Source organism: Arachis hypogaea, chromosome 16 (genome assembly GCF_003086295.3).
Source record: "Arachis hypogaea cultivar Tifrunner chromosome 16, arahy.Tifrunner.gnm2.J5K5, whole genome shotgun sequence".
Lineage (NCBI taxonomy): Eukaryota > Viridiplantae > Streptophyta > Magnoliopsida > Fabales > Fabaceae > Arachis > Arachis hypogaea.
Window position 1 is genome coordinate 70,327,986 of NC_092051.1, and position 20,277 is coordinate 70,348,262.

At 38.3% G+C, this 20,277-nt stretch overlaps 1 non-coding gene across 1 annotated transcript; it reads left to right on the plus strand.

The window, feature by feature from the left end:
• Nucleotides 1–589: 589 nt before the first annotated feature.
• Nucleotides 590–697, plus strand: LOC112760579 (small nucleolar RNA R71). The gene has a single exon (XR_003181012.1). It is a non-coding gene; the product is annotated as a small nucleolar RNA R71 (small nucleolar RNA).
• The last annotated feature ends 19,580 nt before the right edge of the window (nucleotides 698–20,277 follow it).

The following is a 20,277-nucleotide window of genomic DNA, read 5'->3' on the forward strand; positions in this document are numbered from 1 at the left end:
CAGAGACTAAATTTGCTAAGCTAGATGGATTCTGCTCAGAATTCTCTGTCTGTTGCTGAGTAGATGATAGAAAAGGCTTGCTATTGCTAAACCTGTTTCTTCCACCATTATTAAAGCCTTGTTGAGGCTTTTGTTGATCCTTCCATGAGAGATTTGGATAATTTCTCCATGAGGGATTATAAGTATTTCCATAAGGTTCACCTATGTAATTCACCTCTGCTATTGCAGGGTTCTCAGGATCATAAGCTTCTTCCTCAGAAGATGCCTCTTGAGTACTGTTGGATGATTCCTTCAATCCATTCAGACTCTGAGAGATCATGTTGACTTGCTGAGTCAATATTTTATTCTGAGCCAATATGGCATTCAGAGTATCAATTTCAAGAACTCTCTTCTTCTGAGGCGTTCTATTATTCATAGAATTTCTCTCAGAAGTATACATGAATTGATTATTTACAACCATGTCAATAAGTTCTTGAGCTTCTGCAGGCGTTTTCTTTAGGTGAATGGATCCACCTGCAGAATGGTCCAGTGACATCTTGGAGAACTCAGACAGACCATAATAGAAGATATTCAGAATGGTCCATTCTGAAAGCATGTTAGGAGGACACCTTTTGGTCATCTGCTTGTATCTTTCCCAAGCTTCATAGAGGGATTCACCATCTTTTTGCTTGAAGGTCTGAACATCCACTCTAAGCTTGCTCAGCTTTTGAGGAGGAAAGAACTTAGCCAAGAAGGCTGTGACCAGCTTATCCCAAGAGTTCAGGCTATCTTTAGGTTGTGAGTCCAACCATGTTCTAGCTCTATCTCTTACAGCAAAAGGGAGAAGCATGAGCCTGTAGACTTTAGGATCTACTCCATTAGTCTTAACAGTCTCACAGATCTGCAGGAACTCAGTTAAAAACTGGTAGGGATCTTCTGATGGAAGTCCATGAAATTTGTAGTTATGTTGCATTAGAGCAACTAATTAAGGTTTCAGCTCAAAATTGTTTGCTCCAATGGTAGGGATTGAGATGCTTCTTCCATCAAACTTGGAAGTAGGTGTAGTATAATCACCAAGCATCCTCCTTGCATTATTATTATTTTTGGCTGCCATCTCCTCTTCCTGTTTGAAAATTCCTGTAAGTTCGTCTCTGGACTGTTGTATTTTAGCTTCTCTTAGTTTCCTTTTCAGAGTCCTTTCAGGTTCAGGATCTGCTTCTACAAGAATATTCTTGTCCTTGCTCCTGCTCATATGAAAAAGTAGGGAACAGAAAATAATAATAGGGATCCTTTTTACCATAGTATAGAGGTTCCCTTGTGTGAGTAGAAGAAAAGAAGAATAAGAATGAAGAAGAGAAGAATTCGAACTCAGAGGATAAGAAGGGGTTCGAATTTTGGGTGAGGAGAAGTGTTAGTAGATGAATAAATAAATAGAAGGAGATGAGAGGTGAGAGGATTTCGAAAATTAATTAAAATAAAAATTAAAATTTAAAGTTAAATTTCGAAATTAAAAATTGAAATTAAATTAAAATTAAAACAATTAGTTAATTAAAAAGGAATTTTGAAAAAGAGGGAAGGGATTTTCGAAAATAAAAGGTAGAAAATTAGTTGGGCAGTTTTGAAAAAGATAAGAATCAAACAAAAAGTTAAGTGGTTAAGAGATTTTGAAAATCAAATTTTGGAAAGAAAAGATTGAAATTTGAAAAAGATGTGATTGAAACAAAAAGATAAGATTGATTGAAAAAGATTTGAAAGTCAAATTTTGAAAAGATAGGAAGTTAGAAAAGATTTTAAATTTGATTTCGAAAAAGATATGATTGAAATTGAAAAAGATATGATTGAAAATTATTTTGAAAAAGGTTTGAAAAAGAAATTTAAAAAGATTTGATTTTGAAAATTAAAGTTGATTACTTGACTAACAAGAAACAAAAAGATTTGATTTTAAAATTTAAAGATTGAACATTTCTTATTAGGCAAGTAACAAACTTTACATTTTTGAATCAATCACATTAATTGTTAGTAATATTTTCGAAAATTATGAGATAGAATTAAGAAAAATATTTTTGAAAAATATTTTTATAATTTTCGAAAATAAATAAGAAAAAATGAAAAAGATTTGATTTTTGAAAAAGATTTTGAAAAAGATAGGATTTTCAAATTAAAAATTTGATTTGACTCATAAGAAACAACTAAATTTTAAAAAGTTTTGAAAAAGTCAACTCAAATTTTAAAAAATTTATGAGTGAAAAAGGGAAAGATATTTTTTTTATTTTTGAATTTTTAATGATGAAAGAGAAAAACACAAAATTGACTCAATGCATGAAATTTTGGATTAAAACATGTGATGCATGCAAGAACACTATGAATGTCAAGATGAACACCAAGAACACTTTGAATGTCAAGATGAACACCAAGAACTTATTTTTGAAAAATTTTCAAGAAAGGAAAACATGCCAGACACCAAACTTAAAAACTTTTAATTTTTAGACGCTAAGAATTCAAGAATGCATATGAAAAACAAGAAAAGACACAAAACAAGAAAATATGAAGATCAAATAAGAAGACTGGCCAAGAACAACTTGAAGATCATGAAGAAAGCAATGCATGAAATTTTCGAAAATAATTTTTAGAAAATTAAAAAGATGCAATTGACACCAAACTTAAAACTTGACTCAAGACTCAAACAAGAAACACAAAAAATATTTTTGATTTTATGATTTTGTAAATTTTTTTGTATTTTTCGAGAATTAATTGGGAAAAACGAAAAAGAAGAAAATATTTTTTTTTATTTTTTTCGAAAATAAGAATAATAAAATAAAAAAGGTTAAAATTAAAATAAAGTTACCTAATCTGAGCAACAAGATGAACCGTCAGTTGTCCAAACTTGAACAATCCCTGGCAACGGCGCCAAAAACTTGGTGTGCGAAATCGTGATCATTCCATTCCTTGGTAACGGCGCTAAAAACTCAATACGCACGTTCATGATCTTATATCTATTTCACAACTTCGTACAACTAACCAGCAAGTGCACTGGGTCGTCCAAGTAATAAACCTTACGTGAGTAAGGGTCGATCCCATGGAGATTGTCGGCTTGAAGCAAGCTATAGTCACCTTGTAAATCTCAGTCAGGCGGATTAAATTGTATTAAGAAATTATAGTGGATGAAAATAAATAAAATATAAAATAGGATAGTGGTACTTATGTAATTCATTGGTGAGAATTTCAGATAATGGTATAGAGATGCTTTCGTCCCTCTGAACCTCTTCTTTCCTGCTGTCTTCATCCAATCCTTCCTACTCCTTTCCATGGCAAGTTGTATGTAGGGCACTGTTGTCAATGGCTACTTCCCATCCTCTCTGTGAAAATGGTCAGATGCGCTGTCACTGCATGGCTAATAATCTGGAGGTTCTCGATCATACTGGAATAGGATTCACCCTCCTTTTGCGTCTGTCATTACGCCCAGTACTCGCGAGTTTGAAGTTCGTCACAGCTATCCCTTCCCGGATCCTACACGGAATACCACAGACAAGGTTTAGACTTTCCGGATCTCAGGAATGGCCATCCATGGGTTCTAACTTATACCACGAAGATTCTAATATCTCAGACTCGGTCCTCTGTATTAGATATCTAAGAGATATTCATTCTAGCTTGTTTGCATGTAGAACGGATGTGTTTGTCAGGCACGCGTTCATAGGTGAGAATGATGATGAGCATCACATAATCATCACATTCATCATGTTCTTGGGTGTGAATGGATATCTTAAAAGCGGAATAAGTTGAATTGAATAGAAAAACAGTAGTACTTTATATTAATTCATGAGGAACAGCAGAGCTCCACACCTTAATTTATGGAGTGTAGAAACTCTACCGTTGAAAATACATAAGTGATAAGGTTCAGGCATGGCCGAATGGCCAGCCCCCATGAAAGTATAAGATAGCATAAAACTAATCAAAGATGATCCGAAGATGTAAATACAATAGTAAAAAGTCCTATTTATACTAAACTAGTTACTAGGGTTTATAGAAATAAGTAAATGATGTAGAAATCCACTTCCGGGTCCCACTTGGTGTGTGCTTGGGCTGAGCTTGAAGTTTACACGTAGAGAGGTCATTCGTGGAGTTGAACGCCAGTTTGTAACGTGTTTCTGGCGTTTAACTCCACTTTGCAACTTATTTCTGGCGCTGAACGCCAGACTGCAACATGGAACTGGCGTTCAACCCCAGCTTGCGTCATCTAAACTCGGGAAAAGTATGGACTATTATATATTTATGGAAAGCCCTGGATGTCTAATTTCCAATGCAATTGGAAGCGCGCCATTTGGAGTTCTGTAGCTCCAGAAAATCCACTTTGAGTGCAGGGAGGTCAGAATCCAATAGCATCTGCATTCCTTCTTCAACCTCTGAATCTGATTTTTGTTCAGGTCCCTCAATTTCAGCCAGAAAATACGTGAAATCACAAAAAAATACACAAACTCATAGTAAAGTCCAGAAATGTGATTTTTAATTAAAAACTAATAAAAATATACTAAAAACTAACTAAATCATGCTGAAAACTATGTAAAAACAATGCCAAAAAGCGTATAAATTATCCGCTCATCAATCAGCACATCAAGAGAAAAAAGTTCCAACCTGGGGACTTAGTCCTCCTTTACAAATCTCGACTGAGGCTCATGCCAGGCAAGTTGTGATCAAGATGGGAAGGTCCATATAGAGTAGAGAAGGCCGAACCATACGGAGTTTATCACCTAAGCCATCCTTCAAGCTCTGAACTTATCAAAGTTAATGGACATCGTTTAAAGCTGTACCATGGCGAGAAGCTGAAGAAAAACAAGGAGCTCGAGATCTTCCTCTTGGAAGATCCCCACATAGCCGAAGTCTGAGCTAGTGGAGCGTCCAACTTACGGACGTTAAAGCAAAGTGCTAGGTGGGAGATAACCCACCATGGTATGATCGTTCTTTTCTTTATTCTTAGTTTTTCCTATTCAATAACTCTTCTCTTTATTAGTACATTTTGCACATATGCATTTACATACTTTTATTTTAAAAAAAATATATTTTTCACGCGACGCAACCGCATCATTGACGCGTCCGCGCCGCAGGTGATGGGAGAAAATATAAAACGAACAGAGAGTCACGCAAGAGCGTGGCTGGAGGTGTGCCAGTGGCACAAATCGCCCCAAGCGGCCGCATGCCCAGGAATTCGATGTGAAAAGGGTGCACGACCGAAAGTTGTGCTAGAGTGGTGCTGGATTGGTGCTGAACGCACAATTCTTCCCACGTGGCCGCATGACCGACGCGACCGCGTCATATCCTTCTAATGGCCACTCACGCGATCGCATGCCCCACGCGATCGCGTCACCCAAAAATTTGGCAAAATAAGATTTTGAACAGAGAGTTGTGCGAGTGCGAGGCTGCCCTCGCGCCAGTAGCATAAAAAGGGTCACGCGACCGCGTGAACGACGCGACCGCGTCAATCAGTATAAGCGCAAGTCGCGCAACCGCGTCGCTTGCGCCGCACAGCTTCCCTAATTTGCCAATTATCTTATCTTTTTCTCCCCAAATCCTATTTTCTCTTTTCCCTCCTTACTTCTTCCTTCTTCCTTCTTCCTTCTTTCTCCCTTTCTACTCTCTCTCTCTCTCATCCCCATTCACAAGGTTTTTCTTTTCTTCTTTCCCCCTCTTTACTTTTCCATTATTCTCCTTATTTTTATATGTTATCTTCTTTTCTTTTCTTTTTACTTCCATTATACATATTTTCTTTTTCTTTCTTTTTCCTTTTTACTTGGTGTTGGAAATTTATTTGAGTCATTATTTCTCATTATATGCTTGTGGATTGTTGTAAAATTGTTTGGCATTTATATATTATTTTTTTAAAGGGTTGCTTGCATGTTCAAATTATTACTTTCTATACCTTATTTACCATGCATGCTATGTGTTTGTGAAAAAGTCAATATGGCATTATGCAATTTTCTACGTTATTCTATTCTACTATTAAATGCTTGTTTTTCACAAAACTCCTTTCATATTTTATTCGTTGAAAATAATTGTCAATACAAATGTGATGGTTTGTTACGAGTGATGCTTGATCTACGCTACTCATGCCTTTGCCAGCATGCCAATAAACATCTTGCATCTAATTACCCAACCATGCCCTTGCTATTTTCCCTTTAATGAACTTTTCACATGTATTCATGACCATGTGTTCACTTCATTCATCTTTAATGTGCATTGATTGCCACCCATACCATCATATTCCTTGCTTTGTTCCTTGACATCTTGACATACTTCCTCTTTTCTCCCTTTCAGGATGGCCACCAAGAAAGGCAAAGAGAAAGCTACTCCCAAATCAACAGCAAGAAGAGGCACAAAGAGAGCACTAGTGGCAGAGCCCTCTTCAACTACGGTTAAACCCACAACAAAAAGAACTAAGAGGATTATAAAGGTTGATGATAAAGAAAAAGCCTTCCCAGCAAAGGACACTGTGCGATTTCTCAATCGCTACTGTGAGCAGATGTTCCCCATCCTGGCAGAAAGGAGTTACAACAACGAATACCTTCTTCTCCTCCCAAACCATATTGCTACCTTTGTTGAGCCACAAATTGCACAAAGACAATAGGGTTTCCTACAGAGACAGCCGAGGCAGGTAAATCTTTCTTAGGTAGTCGAGTTCTACTCCAACTTCCACCTACCAACCCTGCAGTCTGTCTTTGTCCGTTAAAAGTAAGTCCCCATTACAGAAGAGGCCATTCAAAGAGCTCTAGGTCTTCCCCCTATTCCAGAAGGATTGGACGCCTTTCAAGAAGCCACACTCAAGTGCCAGATGTACCAATTTGACTGGGACGCCGTTCTCAGAGCTATCGCACTACCTGGCAGTCGTTGGATCTACCGATACCATCGTACCCGCCCTAAGAGAATATCGGCTTCAGCACTTACCTTGGAGGCTCGCGTATGGGCACAGATCATGTCCCATTACGTCTTTCCGAGCACTCACGAGTCCTCCTTCATTGCGGACATGGCCGTTCTACTATGGTACATCCTTACAGACCAACCTCTGAACCTACCAAGACACATCCGGAATGCCATGGAATACGTACAAATTGCGGGCAACTTACCTTTTCCCGCCTTAGTCTCAGATCTTGTCTCAGCAGCCGGAGTCTCCTACAAAACTGGGGACACCAAAGCCATGCTTCCACGGGATGATCAGTATGTCCCTAACGGGAAATACATCAAACCTCTACCAGCCGCCACAAGCCATCCTACTGAACCGGTTGAAGATATTCCTTCTTCAACACCACAAGTACCTACAACAGACCAACTGCTCCATCAGATACTCGAAAGGTTGGATCAGCAGGAACACAAAGCTAAGATGAGAGAGTGCTGTAACAAGCGCCAATTCACATACCTCAAGGAGCTGATTATGGGAAAATTCAAGGACTCAGACACCCCGAACTCCACGTCCTTTACCAGCACAGGAAGCCATGATGGTCCTGCCTGTGGAGATACTGCTACCAGCCCACCTTTGTTCCTGACAGATGGCACTGAGGACGGTGCAAAGCCTTAAGTGTGGGGAGGTCGGTCAGTACCTGACTTCCGGAGGTAATTTCTCTTCCCTAACACCAATAAATTAGGATATTTAGCTAGATTTTTCTTTTGTAGAATAGGATAAATTGCATAGTAATAGATTAGTTGCATGCATGCTCAACTTGATTGAAAAGACAATAAGTTTCTTCTAAGACCCTATTTTTGGAACAAAATTTCACTAATTTTAATCAAAACTTTTATGTTAAATTTGCTTGAAGTTGTATTTGGAACATAATTTTTGAGCTAAAGAACACACAACCTGTGAGATTTGAGCCTTTATGCATGGTTACATTATTTAACCATAATTATTTTATTCTTGTGTGTTTACTTCTCTATGATTGTAATCTATATTTTGTTTCATCCTATATGTCGAATGTTTAATATATTTATATGCTTGCATATGATTGAGGCCATTATTTGTTTAAACTCACTTATCCAAATTAAGCCTACCCTTTCAATTACCTTTGTTAGCCACTTTGAGCCTTTAAATCCCATTTGTTCTATATTTTACCACATTACTAGCCTTAACCAGAAAAACAATTATATATCCCAAATTGAATCTTTGGTTAGCTTAAGATAAAATTGTGTGTGCTAATTAAGTATGGGAAATTGTGGGAACAAAGGATAATAAGGGAATGTGTCATGATAATATAATGGGAATTTGGACACCTACTCATGTGAAACTATAAAAATAAAAAATCTATGTGCATTGATAAGCTATGTTTATTTTTATGTTTATATTGAAAAAAAAAACCAAAAATATTCAATAAATAAATAAGGGGACAAAATTACCCCAATGTTAAGTTAAGAATTCAAAAATCAATGCATGTATGATAAAATTAAGATAAAAAGTTGATACATGAGTGTGGAATGTGAAAGGGAAATTCTGAATAGCTAGGTATGAATTCTAAAGTTATATAGAATATATATATGTTATGTTAAAGCTTGGGTTAATTAAAGATTCAGTTTATAAGCTTACTTAGCCATATATGTATCCTTACCATTACCTTGGCCCCATTACAACCTTAAAAAGACTTCATGATGTCTGCATTGGTATATTAAATGTTGTTGACTGATTAGGAGAAGAACAAAAAAATTAGAGAGCATGATTAGAGAAGGATAGAGTGATTGCCCTATACACTAGAGAGATTAGAGCGTACATACATCATCAGTGAGGGTTCAATGCTTAAAATTCTATGTTCCCTGCTTTCATGAGCTACCTTCTTGCATTTTTATCTGTTCTTACTGTATGAGAATTGAATTAGTGGAATTTGATTTATAATTGTTTTGAAGAGCTTATTTACTATCGATCAAGTGAACAACAATCATATAGTTGCATTCACATATATAGGTTGCATTGCATTGCATGAGTTTTACATGTTCCTACTCATTTATTTTATCTCCTTCAACTAAGCATGACGACATGCTAATGTTTAAGTGTGGGGAGGTTGATAAACCATTATTTTATGGTTTATAATGTGCTTAATTGTGTGGTTTTATCATGATCTTTACCCATTTATTCATATGATTAGCATGCATTTATAATTCCTTCCTAAAATTATTACATGATTGAAAACTTGCTTCCTAAGAGACTTTTAATTATGTATTTTAATTCTCCTTTATTCCATTTGATGTCGTGATCTGTGTGTTAAATGTTTCAGGCTTTATAGGGCATGAATGAGTTGGAGATTAGAAAGGAAGCTTGCAAAAATGGAAGGAACACAAGAAATTAAAGAGATGACCAGTGAGAAGTGACGCGGCCGCATGGCTCACGCGACCGCGCGAAAGAGAGGAAATCGCAGTGACGCGGCTGCATGGCTCACGCGACCGCGCGGATTGAAATAGCATAAGTGACACGGAGGCGTGGACGACGCGCCCGCGTGGCAAAGCAAAACGCTGAATGACGCGTCCGCACGAATGACGTGATCGCGTGACGTGCGCGATCTGCATAATCTGCAGAATTTGCTGGGGGCAATTTTGGGCCCTGTTTTGACCCAGTTTTCGGCCCAGAAAAGCAGACTAGAGCCAGAGAACATGCAGAAACCAGAACAACATTCATTCCACACAATTTTTAGTTTTTAGATCTAGTTTTACTCCTCCTCTAGGTTTCTCTCTACACATTCATAGTTCTTAGGATTTTATTTCTATTGCTCTTTGCATTGGGATATTGAGAAGAGTTATTACCTCATCAAGACTTCGTCATTCTAGTTTGTTTTCTTTACTTGGCTTTACTCTTCCATGTCCTTTAATTTACTCAATTTTACTATTGGATTATTTTAGAATTTATTAATATAAGAATTACTTTTATTTTTAATTGATTCCTTTGAGTTTTATTTATCATGTCTTTCTTTAATTCCCTTTCCTATGTTATGAGTTCTACATTCACAATGAGCAAGTAGTTTCCTAACTTGATGTGGAGTTGATTGAAAGGAACCCTTGAGTTGGGATGCTTAAAAAAATTGTAATTAGGTTTATTGTTGGAATGCTCTCTAGTCACTGACACTAATCCTTTTCAATTGAGCGGATTGGAACTTGTGAATAGAAACAGCATTCCAACTTGTTTGACTTTCCCTTACCTAGTAAGGGATAACTAAACAGAACAACCTTCAATTATCAATTAATCTTGAGAGTACTTCAACAAGAATAGGGCTTCCAACTAATCTACTCCCAGTCAAGGCTTTTATTTAAATTACTTAATTTCTCCAATTTAATTTCCTGTTTATTCAACTCAAACCCTTTTTAAAAATATCTGATTAATAAAATAGCACACCTTTCTGCAACTCGTTAGGAGACGACCTGGGATTCATACTCCCAGTATTTTAATTTTAATTTTTGTGACAACCCTTCTAAATTGATAAGCGGATTTCTGGTTGGTTAAGAACTATACTTGCAATGCATATCTTATAACAATTCTTAATTCGCCAATTTCCGCCGCGTCAGGCTGCCATCAGGTTTTGGCCTGGTGCCTCATTAAAAAACCCTTTGGTGGGAAAAAGAGCACACCTTGGCTCAAAACCTTTCTTTAGCTATAGTACCTTCTTAGGTTACAGGCGTGCCATGACCTCGGGAGCTCCCGCCCTTGGAGGTCGGCCACCTTATAGTAACCTTTTCTTAGTACTTCCGTAATCCGGTATGGTCCTTTTCAGTTAGCAGCTAGATTTCCTTCTCCTGACTGACCTGTTCCAATATCATTTCGGATTAGGATAAGGTCGTTGGTAGCGAAACTTCATTGGATTACCTTCCGGTTACACCTTGAGGCCATTCGACGCTTTAAGGCTTCCTCTGTGATCCAAGCTCTTTCTCAAAATTCTAGAAGCAGGTCGAGTTCTTCCTTTTGTGCTCCGGAGTTGGTGTCCACATTGTAGAAGATCACCCTAGGGGATCTTTTATCTACTTCTATCGAGATAATTGCCTCTATTTCGTTAGCAAGTCGGAAGGGTGATTCCCCGGTGGTGGAGTGTGGCGTTGTCCGGTATGACCATAGGACTTGGGGGAGCTCTTCAGCCCAGGCTCCTTTCGCGTCCTACAGTCGACACTTTAACCGGCCAATATGGCTTTGTTGGCGGCCTCCGCCTGTCCGTTGGCTTGTGAGTGTTCTATTGAGGTGAACTGGTGCTTGATTTTTAGATCAGCAACCAGGTTTATGAAGCCCATGTCGGTGAACTCTGTCCCATTATCCATGGTGATGGAGTAGGAAACCCCAAACCTTGTGATGATGTTTCTATATAGGAACTTTCGACTTCTCTTGGCAGTGGCGGTGGCCAATTCTCTGCCTCGATCCACTTTGTGAAGTAATCTATTCCTACAATGAGGAATTTGACTTGCCGTAATCCTTGGGAAGAATGGTCCAAGGAGATCGAGCCCCCACTTTGCGAATGGCCAGGGTGAGGTGATGCAAATGAGCTCTTCAAGTGGGGGCAATGTGGAAGTTGGTGTGTTATGCGGGTGCATCATTGCCTATTTTTAGTTGTTATTTTAGTAGATTTTAGTTTAGTTTTGATACAAACTTTGTTAATAAATAAAGTAATAGCATGAAACATCTCTGCATGAAATAAAATCTCAAGCATAGGTGAATTTTGGCTAATATACAAGGTAACTATGATAACATAGATCACACTAAGTGAAGTTTTGATTTTGAGTATTATTAGCACACTTATTATATAAAGATCATCTTGTATACTACCTTGATGCACTTATTTGATTGATGATAGGCAAAGTAGAAGCAGAAGAAAGAAAGGAGGTGGTACCAACGTTGTGCCCAATGTTACTATGCCAAGGCCATGTTACAAGTTGGTGAATCAATGTTGGTGTGGGAACGTTGATGAACTAACGTTGGTGGGAACATTGGTGAACCAACATTAGTATGGAAAGTTGGTGAACCAACGTTGGTAAACCAACATTGCCACACCAACGTCCTCGACAAAAATTGACAATCTACGCGTGCGCGTCGCCCACGCGCACGCGTGAGAAGAGCGTTGACGCACCAACTTTGTCACCAATGCTTGTTTTGAAAGCCAGCATTGAGGGTCACGCGTACGTGTCGCCCACGTGTACGCATGACCAGGAAAACGTTGGTGGGAATGTTGGCATGCCAACGCTAGCAACAACGCTTGTCAACGTGGGTATAAACACTGAAGAAGGCCTGAGAGCATTTCTCAACGTTTGTGACACCAAAAATGGCCCCAATAACGCCAATACACCCCTGAAGCATGCATTCACCTCTCAAGCAAACAGAGCCCATTAAAATCGCTCAATCAAAGGCACAAGAAGCATCTAGAATATGAATTTTCATTCAATTGTAATTGGCTTTTTCATTTTTGTTTGTAAGCCTATATATAGGCATTAGTTTTCATAGAGAAAAAACACACAATAACAGAGAATTGAAGGAAGGGGGAAAGAATGAAGACCAATTCGAAATTCTGTGAATTGGCAAACTTCAAGGGGAGTGGGTCTTCGGACCCCTCCCCTCATACATTTTTCTTTCCTTTCTATTCTTTTCTTTCTTAGTAGTAGTTTAGTTTTTAGTATGTAATTTTCATTTATGAATCTTCAATTTTCATTTTAAGCTTTGAATTCTTAAGTTCTATTTTCATGCACTTTAGTTTCATGCAATTTAGTTTTTCTATTTGAGAGCAATGATCAATTAATCCCTATGTATTTGGGATAGGAGCTCTGTTAAGCTTTGATTGGATTGATGATTGGTTTCTTCTTCCTTATCCGCTTGGAGTAGCCAAAAGATAACTCCCACGCTCATTTTGATCTACTCACTCCAGAAGGGGGTTTAGATCATTGAATTTCCATGTGAGCATCGCAAGGGGAATCATGGAAATTAGAATGGGAGCTCTATCTCTCACAACTCTCTTGATCAATACCATTCGGGAGGAATTCAGATCTTGAGACTTTGTGTGGCTTATGGATTTGAGATAGAACTTCACCTCTTCTCATAAACAATTAGATCAAGGAAATGGTAATTGTTTGTGATTAAAGAAATTGGATTTCCAAGAATTGGGATTCAATTATTGCAATTCGCCAACGCTTGCTTCGTATGATAGGGGTTGAGATCCATTGATTCATTAAGAATGAAACATCTCCAATCCTTTATGTCTTTACTTTCTTGCACTTTACATTACTGCATTTTTGCATTGCAATTTACTTTCTAGTTCTTGTACTTTCCAGCAACTTTATTTTCAGCCCTTTAGTTCTTTGCACTTACCTTCTTGCACTGCATAATTCCTTGCAATTTACTTTTCTGGCTCTGTTACTTTCATGCACATTACTTCTCAGCTCTTTAAATTCATTGCACCTTATTTTCATGCACTGCCTACTTCTTGCCATTTAGTTTCCAGCAAATCTACTTTTTCTGCACTTTACATTCCTTGTCAGTTACTTTTCTGCACTCCACTGCCTTCATTTACTTTTCTATCATTTATATTTCCTACTACTCACTACTCCAACATGTTCGTCTGACTAGAATAATCAACCTACTATTGATTGCTTAGTCCTTTAATCCCTGTGGGATCGACCTCACTCTTGTGAGTTTTACTACTTGATACGACCCGGTATTCTTGCCGGTGATTAAATGAAAAATTAATTTTCCCGTCATCAAGCTTTTGGCGCTATTGCCAGGGATAAATTGTGATTGACAATCTACCAGTGGTTGATTACCTAGATTAGACATTTTTTTTCTGTGTTGGCTTGTTCATTTAATTGCTTTTGTTCTTTGTTTTCTATGCTCTTTGATTGTTTGTGTTAATGCCTCACCAAGAAGCCCCTTGATGAGCAGATAATTTATACGCTTTTTGACATTATTTTTACATAGTTTTTAATATGATTTAGTTAGTTTTTAGTATATTTTTATTAGTTTTTAAATAAAATTCACATTTCTGGACTTTACTAGGAGTTTGTGTGTTTTTCTGTGATTTCAGGTAATTTCTGGCTGAAATTGAGGGACTTGAGCAAAAATCTGATTCAGAGGTTGAAGAAGGACTTCAGATGCTGTTAGATTCTGACCTCCCTGCACTCGAAATGGATTTTCTGGAGCTACAAAAACTCAATTGGCGCACTCTTAATTGCGTTGGAAAGTAGACAGCCAGGGCTTTCCAGAAATATATAATAGTCCATACTTTGTCCGAGTTTTGATGACGCAAACTGGCATTCAAACGCCAACTTCCTGCCCTATTCTGGAGTTAAACGCCAGAAACAGGTTGCAAATCAGAGTTAAATGCCATAAACAGGCTACAACCTGGCGTTTAACTCCAAAAAGAGTCTCTACACATGAAAGCTCAATGCTCAGCCCAAACACACACCAAGTAGGCCCGGAAGTGGATTTCTGCATCATTTACTCATCTCTGTAAACCCTAGTAACTAGTTTAGTATAAATAGGACTTTTTTCTATTCTATTGTCGTTTTTTTGACCATCTTTGGACGTTTAGTCCCTAGACCTTAGAGGCTGGCCATTCGGCCATGCTCAGAATACTTTCACTTATGTATTTTCAACGGTGGAGATTCTACACCCCATAGATTAAGGTGTGGAGCTCTGCTATTCCCCATGAATTAATGCAAAGTACTATTGTTTTCTTATTCAACACAAGCTTATTCCTATTCTAAGATATTCACTTGCACTTCAACATGATGAATGTGATGATCCGTGACACTCATCACTATTCTCAACTTATGAACGCGTGCCTGACAACCACCTCCATTCTACCTTAGATTGAGCGTGTATCTCTTAGCCTCCTGATCGTGAGATCAGAGTCTTCGTGGTATAAGCTAGAATTATTGGCGGCCATTTCTGAGATCCGAAAAGTCTAAACCTTGTCTGTGGTATTCCAAGTAGGATCTGGGAAGGGATGACTATGACGAGCTTTAAACTCGCGAGTGCTGGGCGAAGTGACAGACGCAAAAGGATCAATGGATCCTATTCCAACATGACTGAGAATTGACAGATGGTTAGCCGTGCGGTGACAGCGCATTTGGACCATTTTCACTGAGAGGACGGGAAGTAGCCATTGACAACGGTGATGCCCAACATACAGCCTGCCATGGAAAGGAGTATGAATGATTGGATGAAGGCAGTAGGAAAGCAGAGATTCAGAAGGAATAAAGCATCTCCATACGCTTATCTGAAATTCCTACCACTGAATTGCATAAGTATCTCTATCCTATTTTATGTTTTAATTATATTTTAATCATCAAAATCCCATAACCATTTGAATCTGCCTGACTGAGATTTACAAGGATGACCATAGCTTGCTTCAAGCCAACAATCTCCGTGGGATCGACCCTTACTCACGTAAGGTTTATTACTTGGACCACCCAGTGCACTTGCTGGTTAGTTGTGCGAAATTGTGAAAAAGAATTGAGATTATGAACGTGCGTATTAGGTTTGTGGCGCCGTTACTAGAGATCACAATTTCGTGCACCACCCCTGTTCATGACACCTCTGGCTCTTGGTGATTGTGTTATTAATACAACATTTTTACTTAGCTTTCTTTCAAATAAAATTGGCATATGATTATATTCTAAGTTTGGTGTTGCCCTGCAACAATCTGTTTTTAATCTTTCTAGATACTTGCATCAATTGCAAGAGAAAGTGTCACACTAAGTTTGGTATGCCATTTATTTTTTTATGCAATGTATCCAGCAACATCACTTGTTTGTAAAATCATAATGCCCTTGCTTCATAGGCCTGTAGTGTTATCTTTAACCAAGCTTGCTTAAATTCATGCATCACTTATAGTTTGTTTCTTTTTGACATTCATGAGTGAATCACAATCCCAGCACCACTGTTCCTACTTGTTGCTTGCCGGCAAAGCACTCATTCTAAGATGGTGATTGGAGGGAGAAAGTCTACAAGAAAGGACAACAAGGGTGAAGATGAACTACAAAGGTTGTAAAGTTCCTTTTCTTCTCATTTACGCCCAGTATATTTAATTACAATCATGAATGTCCTTTGCTTTGATGTTCTCTGTTCTGTTTAGTTTCTTTTAGCTTAGTAATAAGCATGATTCACTACTCCTCATTGCACCTTGCTTTTGCATTTGCATGCACCTATTACCTTAAAAATGCAACAAAGAAATCATTCTTTTAGGAATGTGTTGAGGAATTTTATCAATTTTGAGGCAAGCTAAAGATTAAGAGAAATGGTCTGATTGTATGGTTGTGTATTGAGGTTGCATGTTTATGAAAACTTGCATGGGAACTCATAGACAGGAATTGAAGTTTAGAAAGGTGCTATGGAAATTCTCAAAAATCTATTGATCCAAGAAGCAGTAACAAAGGAAAACAAAAGAAAAAAAAAACAAAGAATAAGCCCAAGGCTCTGAGCACCAATTATTAGGAAGAAAAAGAGAAAGATACAAAAACATAAAGAGTTATTGTCCTAGTTATATGCTTGTGGTGGATTTGTGTCAAAGAGAGAGGCCTGAGTGAGTAAATCCTAAGGAGTGCTTCATCACCTAATACCTTGAACCAACTGTGTTGGGAATATTGATTGAAAACTTATCATAAAGGGCCGCTTTGAGACATGACACCTAGAGTCAAGGCCAAGATGAATAAGTGCTGCTTCAAGGTGATAATCTATAAAGAGAATTCCATAATACCATCTGAATGACACTCCTGAGATCTAAAAATTTAAGGACTAACGAGCACTGGAACCCTTGCATAAGCATATAATTGGAGTTCATCCCCATTATCACTTAGTCTCTTCACTCACTAAAATATCATAAGCAATTCCTCAGCACATTCCCGTAAAGAGAATCCATTGTGCAAAGTTCTTTTCATGCTTGGGGACAAGCAAGGTTTAAGTTTGGTGTTGTGATGCGGGTGCATCATTGCCTATTTTTAGTTGTCATTTTAGTAGATTTTAGTTTAGTTTTTATAGAAACTTTTGTTAATAAATAAAGTAATAGCATGAAACATCTCTGCATGAAATAAAATCTCAAGCATAGGTAAATTTTAGCTAATATACAAGGTAAATATGATAAAATAGATCACACTAAGTGAAGTTTTGATTTTGAGTATTATTAGCACACTTAGTATATAAAGATCATATTGTATACTACCTTGATGCACTTATTTGTTTGATGATAGGCAAAGTAGAAGCAGAGGAAAGCAAGGAGGTGGTACCAATGTTGTGCCCAATGTTACTATGCCAAGGCCATGTTACAAAGTTGGTGAATCAAAGTTGTTATGGGAATGTTGATGAACCAACGTTGGTGTGGAAAGTTGGTGAACAACCATTGGTGTGAAAATTGATGAACCAACGTTGGTGGGAACGTTGGTAAACCAATGTTGCCACACCAACGTCCTCGACAAAAAGCATAAAAAAATCGGCGGCCACGCGTACATGTGAGGGTGAAAATTGACAATCCACGCGTGTGCGTCGCCCACGCGCACGCGTGAGAAGAGCGTTGGTGCACCAACGTTGTCAGTAACGCTCGTTTTGAATGCCAGCATTGAGGGTCATGCATACGCATCGCCTACGCGTACACGTGACCAGGAAAACGTTGGTGGGAACGTTAGCATGCCAACGCCAGCAACAACGCTTGTCAACGTGGGTATAAACGCTGAAGAAGGCCTGGGAGCATGTTTCAATGTTTGTGACACCAAAAAGGCCCCAATAACGCCAATACACCCCTGAAGCATGCATTCACCTCTCAAGCAAGCAGAGCCAGTTAACATCACTCAATCAAAGGCACAAGAAGCATCTATAATAGGAATTTTCATTCAATTGTAATTGGCTTTTTCATTTCAGTTTCTAAGCCTGTATATAGGCATTAGTTTTCATAGAGAAAAAACACACAATAACGGAGAATTGAAGGAAGGGGGAGAGAGTGAATTCCAATTCAAAATTCTGTGAATTGGTACACTCCAAGAGGAGTGGGTCTTCGGACCCCTCCCCTCATACACTTTTCTTCCCTTTCTCTTCTTTTCTTTCTTAGTAGTAGTTTAATTTTTAGTTTGTAATTTTCATTTATGAATCTTGAATTTTCATTTTAAGCTTTGAATTCTTAATCTTTATTTTCATGCACTTTAGTATCATGCAATTTAGTTTTTCTATTTGAGAGCAATGACCAATTAATCCCTCTGCATTTGGGATAGGAGCTCTGTTTAAGCTTTGATTGGATTGATGATTGGTTTCTTCTTTTCTATCCGCTTGGAGTAGCCAAGAGATAACTCCCACGCTCATTTTGATCTACTCACTCCCGAAAGGGGTTTAGATTATTGAATTTCCATGTGAGCCTTGGAAGGAGAATCATGGAAATTAGAATTGGAGCTCTATCTTTCACAATTCTCTTGATCAACACCATTCGGGAGAAATTGAGATCTTAAGAGTTTATGTGGCTTATGGATTTGAGATAAAACTTCACGTCTTCTCATAAACAATTAGATCAAGGAATTGGCAATTGTTTGTGACTAGAGAACTTGGATTGCCGAGGAATTGGGATTCAATTATTGCAATCCGCCATTGCTTGCTTCATATGATAGGGGTTAAGATCCATTGATTCATTAAGAATGAAACATCTCCAATCCCTTATGTCTTTACTTTCTTGCACTTGACGTTACTGCACTTTTGCAATGCAATTTACTTTCTAGTTCTTGTACTTTCTAGCAAGTTTATTTTCAGCCCTTTAGTTCTTTTCACTTTCTTTCTTGCACTGCGTAATTCCTTGCAATTTACTTTTCAGGCTCTGTTTCTTTCATGCACATTATTTTCACTTTATTTTCATGCACTTCCTACTTCTTTCCATTTAGTTTCTAGTAAATCTACTTTTTCTGCACTTTACATTCCTTGTCAGTTACTTCTCTGCACTCCAATGCCTTCATTTACTTTTTTGTCATTTATATTTCCTGCTACTCACTACTCCAACATGTTTGTCTGACTAGAATAATCAACCTACTATTGATTGCTTAGTCCTTTAATCCCTGCGGGATCGACCTCACTCTTGTGGTGGTTACACGAAAAATTAATTTTCCCGTCATCAGCGTGCTTCTAGCATGGTGGGCACGTTTTGACGAACTCGGTCGCTTCCTTCTGTAAGGTCATCCAGTAGAAGCTGGCTCGGAGTACCTTTTTGGATAGAACTCGTGCCCCAAGGTTATTGCCGTACTTGCTGCTGTGAACGTCCTCCAGGACCTCTTTTACGGCAGAAGTCAGGACGCACTTTAAGAGGGGTGTTGAAATTCCTCTTCTGTACAGGACGTTGTGTACCAAGGTGTAATATTGTGCTTCCTGTATGAGCCTTTTTGCGTCTTTCTTTTCTGTGGGAAGTATTTCGGACTTGAGGTAGTTGATTATAGGGGTCATCCACCCCTGGTCCTGGTCTGATATGCTTAAGACCTTCCCTTCCCTTAAGGTTGATGGGTGCTGTAGGGTTTCTTGGATGAGGCTTCTATTGTTGCCTCCTGGTTTGGTGGTGGCTAGTTTTCAAAGTGTGTCGGCTCGGGCGTTTTGCTCCCAAGGTATATGTCGGATCTCATATTCTCCGAAGTTCCCGAGCTCTTCTTTGGTCTTGTCCAGGTACTTTTTCATAGTGGGATCCTTCGCCTGGTAGCTTCCTTCTATTTGCTATGTGATTACTTGTGAATCGCTGAAGATGGTAAGCTTTTGGACTCCGACCTCCCTAGCCAGCTTCAAACCAGCCAGTAGGGCTTCATACTCTACTTGATTATTTGAGGCGGGGAACTCGAATCTCAAGGAGAGTTCAAGCTGGGTCCCTTGATTGCTTTCTAGGATAACGCCTGCTCTACTTCCGACTTTGTTTGATGAGCCGTCGATGTAGAAGTTCCATTTTACGGGGTCCCCAAGATGTCTGTGTACTCTGCGACGAAGTCGGCCAAGTACTGGGATTTGATGGTGGTACAAGCTTTGTATTTGAGGTCGAATTCGGACAACTCGACCGCCTGATGAGCGGATAATTTATACACTTTTTGGCATTATTTTTACATAGTTTTTAGTATGATTTAGTTAGTTTTTAATATATTTTTATTAGTTTTTAAATAAAAATCACATTTCTATACTTTACTATGAGTTTGTGTGTTTTTCTATGATTTCAGGTATTTTCTAACTGAAATTGAAGGACTTGAGCAAAAATCTGATTCAGAGGCTGAAGAAGGACTGCAGGTGCTGTTGGATTCTGACCTCCCTGCACTCAAATGACGTGCTTTCAATTGAGTTAGAAAGTAGACATCCAGGGCTTTCCAGCAATATATAAT